The 7749-nt window shown below is 40.0% G+C and overlaps 1 protein-coding gene and 1 long non-coding RNA gene across 2 annotated transcripts in view; one reads left to right on the forward strand and one right to left on the reverse strand.

The window, feature by feature from the left end:
• Positions 1 to 7749, forward strand: part of LOC116703411 (carbonic anhydrase-related protein 10) — a 136351-nt gene that overhangs the window by 32000 nt on the left and 96602 nt on the right. The window lies entirely within an intron of this gene.
• Positions 2439 to 7749, reverse strand: part of LOC116703419 (uncharacterized) — a 14076-nt gene continuing 8765 nt past the window's right edge. Inside the window, exon 3 of the long non-coding RNA XR_004335426.1 lies at positions 2439 to 2450. This is a non-coding gene — a long non-coding RNA (uncharacterized LOC116703419). The remainder of the gene's footprint in view (positions 2451 to 7749) is intronic.

Below are 7749 nucleotides of genomic sequence, written 5' to 3' on the forward strand. Positions count from 1 at the left end.
AGCCCAAAGAAACAAGCAGAAAGCTGCTACCGGCCAGGCTAAAGCTAATATAGTTAGCCCAAAGAAACTAGCCGAAAGCTGCTACCAGCCAGGCTAAAGCTAGGATAGTTAGCCTAAAGAAACAAGCAGAAAGCTCCTACCAGACTTTCAAATAGTGTGAATCGGCAGATTAGCAAAGTAAACTAGTGAGTCTTCTGCTGTTTACTTTTGTTATAGAGGTACACTAGTGTTGGTGGATTAAAAAAAACAATGGCCAAAGCTTCAGCAGAGACTTTAATATTGAATACAAATGCATTACTTTAATCATATAAATATCTACAGAAAAATGTATATAGCCAATATAGCATGGAAATTACTGTAAAGATATTCCAGGTCATTATTATCTTATTTTATCTAAAATTGTGTTACAAAGTCTTTTTGTCACAACGAATAGGCCAGAATCCTAATAGTGTGTGTGTGTGTGTGTGTGTGTGTGGTGTGTGTGTGTGTCTGTCTGTCTTTAATTATAACTCACGTCCCAGACAAATCAAACTTTCTTCAAGCTGAGCATGCACACCTAGGTCGGAGATAGATGAACTGCACCTGCTGCACGCACGCACGCACACACACACACACCTGGACCAGGAATAAACACCAACTGAGAACAGTGTGTGGGGAAAGGGAGGGGGGTGGGGAGGGAGGACTGGATGTTCCTGGAAAAGTGCCAACTATCAAATAAGGTTTTCTGCTTCTCACCATTTTTTCTGTGTGTGAGAAGAAACAGGAAACTGGAAAATGTAAAGTTTAAAGAGTTGATTAACTGATTTCCTGAAAATGTCATCAACAGAAGTGTAAAATCACGAAAAACTATATGACGACATATTGCATAAGCCTGTTGAACGGCTACTTAGGTTACTTCAAAGACCTGAATAATAATTTTTGAACACTGGACTCAACACTGACACTTTAATAATAATTTATGGTCTTTTCTTTGTTTATTTGACAAATGTTATTGTTGTTATTATTTTTATTGGTATTCTGTTGATTTTGTTGTCTTTATACTGTCTTTTTATCTATTTTTTATTTCTTTGTTCTGCTAAAACGGCTGCTGGAACTTTCAATTTCCTGCGGGAGTCATCCAAAAGGATCATAAGAGAAGTCTAAGTCTAAGTCTAAGTTCTCAGTTTTTAGACTGACACAAAGAGCTCTGTCATTGAGTCAGGTCACCCTGCAAAGCTTCAAGAAGGGCACGGATGGACGGTCGTTGCAATTGCCCAATTTAGACGATGGCCTCGAACTGACCTAAACTACCACTAGCCCCCCCCCCTCCCCAAACTCCAGGTCAGACAAACATTGGATCCTAATGGTGTTGTGGTCAGGCTACAATTATAAGGCATTGTATGCAAGCAGGTACTCGCAGCACAGGCTATTTTTCAGGCACTGACACACACACACACACACACACACACACACACACACCCACAACACACACACACACACACACACACACACACACACCACACACACACAAATAGTGGGTCTCACTATCTTTTTGGGGACCGCATTGACATGTTGCATTCCCTAGCCCCCTACCCTAACCTTAACCCTTACCATCACCCTAACCATAACCTAATTCTAACCCTAATCTGGAAACCAAGTCTTAACCCTTAAACGACCCTTTAAAGTTGTGGGGTCCAGCATTTTGTCCCCACAATGCTGTCCGGACCACAAGTATACTGTAGTCACTGTTTTTGGACCCCACGAATATAGGCAAGGCAGCTTTATTTGTATAGCACATTTCAGCAACAGGGCAATTCAGGGCAATTCAAATATATAAATAATAATATATATATATATATATATATATATGAGTATGTATACTCACATACACTAGGAAGTGTTGCTTTAGATTTGACATTTGTTTGCTTTAACTGGCTAATTTTGATTTATGAATCACAGAAACTGAACAAAGGTGTGGCCCTCTTGGAATTATGGTAGCTTCAATAAAAATAACAAAATTGTTAGTGTTTTGTTCACATAATGAGTCGCATAAATACCATTCCTGAAAGTATTAGCGCACACATGGGAGTCCTGTGACAGGACACTAATAGAGTATAATATAACTTACATAGTCAGATAGAAAGAGTGATTATAGTTTTTGCTGATTTTGTTATTTTACACAAATGAGTCTACTCTGGCCTACATACCTTAGTGTGATCATAAGTGCATGCGAGTGAATATTGGCGTGCAAATAAGTTTCTATGTTCCATTAATTATGCATTCATTCAATACATTATTCATTATCCAAGTCTGCATGCAAGTAGGCAGGAAACCATTCCTACCACAGGCAATACAACTTTTTAACACATCATCACTGGGTGCTAGATAAGACTCTTAGACTCCACAATACTGCACAATCGGTCTATTTACATTTTATCATTAATATTTCAGCAGTTGCACATTTTTGTATTCTCAACTTGTATATATTCAAATATTTGTTCTTGTATTTTATCCTATTATTACCTCATGTATATCGTATGTATACTGGATCCTAGTATTTCATTTATATTTATATTCTGTGCTGTGTGACTGATTTTGCTGTTGCAACACTGTAATTTCCCATTTTATTGGGATCAGTATCTATCTACAGTGGTGTGAAAAAGTGTTTGCCCCCTTCCTCATTTCCTGTTCCTTTGCATGTTTGTCACACTTAAGTGTTTCGGAACATCAAACCATTTAAACAATAGTCAAGGACAACACAAGTAACACAAAATGCGATTTGTAAATGAGGTGTTTATTATTAAAGGTGAAAAAAATCCAACCATCATGGCCCTGTGTGAAAAAGTGATTGCCCCTAAACCTAATAACTGGTTGGCCACCCTTAGCAGCAACAACTGCAACCAGCGTTTGCGATAACGTGCAATGAGGCTTTTACAGCGTCCTGGAGGATTTGGCCCACTCATCTTTGCAGAATTGTCCTAATTCAGTTACATTAGAGGGTTTCGAGCATGAACGGCCTTTTTAAGGTCTACCACAACATCTCAATAGGATCAGGTCAGGACTTTGGTCTAGGCCCCTCCAAAGTCTCATTTGTTTTTCTTCAGCCTTTGGGTGGTGGACTTGCTGGTGTGTTTAGGATCATGTCCTGCTGCAGACCCAAGTTCGTTTCAGCTTGAGTACACGAACAGATGTCGGACATTCTCCTTCAGATCTCTTGGTAGACAGCAGAATTCATAGTTCCTTTTATCACGGCAGTCCTTCCAGGTCCTAGCAGCAAAACAGCCCCAGACCATCACACTACCACCACCATATTTTACTGTTGGTAATGTTCTTTTTAGAAAGCAGTGTTCCTTCTACGCCAGATATACTTGGACACACACCTTCCAAAAGTTCCACTTTTGTCTCATCGTCCACACAATGTTGTCCCAAAAGTCTTGGGGATCATGATGTGTTGTGGAGAAATTGAGACGAGCTTTGATGTTCTTTTGCTCACAGTGGTTTTCTCCTTTGGACTCTGCCATGCAGGCCATTTTTGCCCAGTCTTTTCCTGATGGTGGAGGCATGAACGCTGACCTTAACTGAGGCAAGGGAGGCCTGCAGTTCTTTGGACGTTGTTGTGGGTCTTTTGATCCCTCTGGATGAGTCGTCGCTGCGCTCTGGGGGTATTTGGGCGGGCCGCCCACTCCTGGAAGGTTCACCACTGTTCCAGTCTTTGCCATTTGTGGAATGGCTCTCACTGTGGTTCGCTGGATTCCCAAAGCTTTGGAAATGGCTTTATAAACCTTCCAGACTGATAGATCTCAATTACTTTCTTTCTCAATTGTTCCTGAATTTCTTGGGTCTCGACATGATGTGTAGCTTTTAAGGATCTTCTGGTGGACCTTCTGTGTCAAGCAGCTCCTATTTAAGTGAGTGCCTTGATTGTGAACAGGTGTGGCAATCATAGCCTGGTGTGGCTAGAGAAAGTTGAACTCAGGTGTGGACAACCACAGTTATAGTATGTTTTAACAAGGGGTTAATCACTTTTTCACAATGGGCCATGATGGTTTGGATTTTTTTTCACCTTTTAATAATAAACACCTTCATTTAAAATCGCATTTTGTGTTTACTTGTGTTGTCCTTGACTATTGTTTAAATTGATTTGATGTTCCGAAACACTTAAGTGTGACAAACATGCAAAGGAACAGGAAATGAGGAAGGGGGCAAACACTTTTTCACACCACTGTATCTATCTATCTATCTATCTGACTGACTGACTGACTGACTGACTGACTGAGGAATAGAGTACCACTGTTAGCCAGCGCTGACGTAGTATTATGAATGGTAGTGAGTAGTATGACAGACTTCAAATCCACGTAAGGAGGTTGGTTGGGGTGGGAGATGGGTGAAACACAGGACTTTCACCAGGGTTCGTGTCCCGCGTGTCACTGAAACATATACATCTTGTAACCCCACCCACAATCTTTTCCTGAACCTAACTGTCCCGTTCTTGTGCCGCATGTCAGTTAAACGTACGTGCCGACCCAGAGCGTCAAAAAGTGACACCAAGCTCGTCTAAATATGATGCTAAAGGAGACTTTCTGTCAACGACAAACGTCATCTAAAGCATCCTCTGCTTTGCCGTCTATATTTTAAAATAAATGGGACCATAATTTATGCATGTAATGCTGTAATGAACATGACTTGAAAGTATGAACGTATTATAATGGTGACACATGAGCAAGAGTACATATATATATATATACAGTATATATATATATATATATATATATATATATATATATATATACACACACACACACACACAAAAAATACTACAGAATTTATAGTTTACCCACCTCTTTTTTTACCACTACACCTCTGGTTAGTCTATTGTCTGCATTCCATCTACTGTACGTCAACCTGTTCATATCCTTTTCTCTCTCTCTCTCTCTCTCTCTCTCTCTCTCTCTCTCTCTCTCTCTCCCCATCTCTTACTCTTTCCCTGAGTCTCACAGGAAATAAATCTGTGAGCAATGTAGACATGAACAGAGAAAACCAGATGAACAAAGAGACAGTAAAGTGGAGAGACACAAAGTAGATTACGGTGGAGTTGCATCATTGTTACATCAAATGACAGCACAAGTAATTTTATTTGGCCCACAGTATTAATATTATTTTTTTTTCTGACAGCCGGTGTCAGTGCAAAGTAAAATGTTTGATCTTAAATTAATGTGAGGGTTCTTGTGTGCAATGCAGTCCGACCAACAACCCCAAGAGAAAAACCCTGCTGTGCAAAAAAGGAAAAAAAAAAGCTGTGCTGCAGTGTAAAATCTCTAACCATAATATAACAAATATGAAATGTGGATCTAACTTTCAACATAATCCTATACTGTCAGCTGCAACTAAGTCATTGCAGATCACAGCTACAAAGACTTTGAGTGCTGCGTGTTTTTTGAGAATTAAACAGTCATATGGCCATTTTACAGTATTAACCCCTCGTGTTGTCCTTGTTTCCAATGTACCTGTTTTCCTATATCAATGTTCTTTTTAACTACCCAACTGTAATTTCCCAAAATAACATGATTGATTCCACACATCGCTCTTTGGCAAGTACCAATCTCTACTTTCATTAATTTTGAGGTGTCTTGTTCATTTTATAGCATTTGAAAAAAAAAAAAATTGAAGTGGTTTTGAAATAGTATTGAGTAAAAATTGATATATTCCAGTCTGTGATTATCCATCAACAGCCATTCCTTTCATTTTAGTCTAAATAATTCTTAATTTTTGCTTTTTGAACTCAAACATTAGGTCTAATTTCCTATAAATGAGGTTTATTGAACATAAATTCCAAAAATAACTGTAAAACTAAAGTTAATGAGTTAGTGTCACGTAGTGTTGAAGGTCAAAAAAGTGACAAACATCGTAAAAAAGCGTCAAAAGTGTTGAAAAATGTGACAAAAAAAATAGTTTAATGCTTTGGGAAATATGGTTATTTGTTTTTATGCAAATAGTCAGATCGGAAGATGTGTGTAGGTGGAGCCATCACTAGGTTAGCTCAGGTTAGCATGAATACTGATAACGGGGGGGGGGGGGGGGGGGGGGAATCGGGGAGCCTTGCTTTGTCCAAAACGTGACAAAATCCACCTACCTGCACCTAGAAATCTCACTAATGCATGCTAGCATGTTACGTTACGGCTTATCTGGACCCCTTGACATCACTTTTTAACCCTCTGGGAGCCTTGTGAATTTAAACAAACCGACAAGTTACTTGGTAAAGTTTAGGCAAAAGATTGTGGTTTGGCTCAAAATACCAACTTTGGCTAGGCATGTTCTGTAAGAAAGTTAGATTAGGTACATAACTTTAAAGTTAACGTTGACTTTTATTTTCAAACGGGACATGAACATCGGTCTCCCGAGTGAAAGTTCTGCGTTTGTATGACCCAACCATCGGTGTTGTAGATCTCAAGACCACTTTTTTTAAACGTCTTGGTCTCGGAATTGACTCTTGTCTCTGTCTAGGATTAGGAAGACTGAGGATTTTATTTTTTATTCAAGACCACAACTTCAGGGACAGCCCCTGGTGCACTGTCTGTCTTATTTATGTGTGGACATCCTTAATGTGATTGGATGTAAACGTCCCGCTTCAAATGCAGCCAATAACTCAGTTCTAATTTGAAATTTGTAACCGTTAAACCCCGTTCCCTGCCCGCCAACATGAACTCCCAAGAAAGTGAATGCAGAAGAAGCAGCTCTGGCTGTCTGGGAGATGTCAGACAAATAAAAAAAAAAAAGCATCTAAAGGAAAACGAATATTATCTATTCATATTCGCTGCATATTCTGCATGTTATGGTAACACGAGGTGAGTGAAGAATAATCGTAAGTTGTTTTCTGTGGATGTTCTTTATGGGAACGTGGATCTTTTCGATCAATTTGAAGAGTTCCTTGTGGTTTGGACTGTCCACATTTTATTGTCTTGCAGTGTGGGTCTAGCACTGGTCTGGTCTTGGTCTTGGTCTTGACTCGTTCTCGCCCTGTCTTGGTCTTGATTCGGTCTCAAACCCTCAAAGTCTTGGTCTTGTCTGGGTCTCGCCCTGCTTTGGTCTTGGGCATGATTCGGTCTCAAACCCTCAAAGTATTGGCCTTGTGTCGGTCTCGATACACTCTGGTCTTGGTAATGACTTGGTCTTGGTTTAGGTGGTCTTGACTACAACGCTGCCATCCACTACCAGAACCTTCCTTTAGAACAAAAACATACATGTAGCCTAAGACTGATTATGGCCCAAACAACATCCACTAACAAGGAAGGGTTGAGCAAACAGTAGCCAGAGAGGCAAAACCCATGGCAACAAACTTGCTGCAGCAGCACTGGCACCTGCTCCTACAGCTAATTGCTTTAAGTGCACAGTAATAGTTACAGGTGGAGACATTCCCCCCAGAGGAGATGACACCCATGAGCTGTCAACCAATATTACTCTCATGTGAAAATCCACTTTCCACACTCCACAGTGTCCACTTTCTGCTGCAGTCCCCTCAGTCTTTCTTAATGGAGTGCCATGGTCTTGTAATCTTATTATCCACTCCACCAACAACACCTGTTCTGCGGGTTTCTGGAGCCGTTTCTGATATCAACATCCCATCAGAAGTAATAACATGTGATATTAAGTCCATACAGGATATCCTCCTAGCAGCATGATACAGCTGTGTCAGTAATTAACTGCATACATAATCAACATCACATAATCAATGCTCTCCATTTAAACAAATGGGATGTGTGTGTGTGTGTGTGT

Source organism: Etheostoma spectabile, chromosome 15 (genome assembly GCF_008692095.1).
Source record: "Etheostoma spectabile isolate EspeVRDwgs_2016 chromosome 15, UIUC_Espe_1.0, whole genome shotgun sequence".
In the NCBI taxonomy this organism is placed as follows: Eukaryota; Metazoa; Chordata; class Actinopteri; order Perciformes; family Percidae; genus Etheostoma; species Etheostoma spectabile.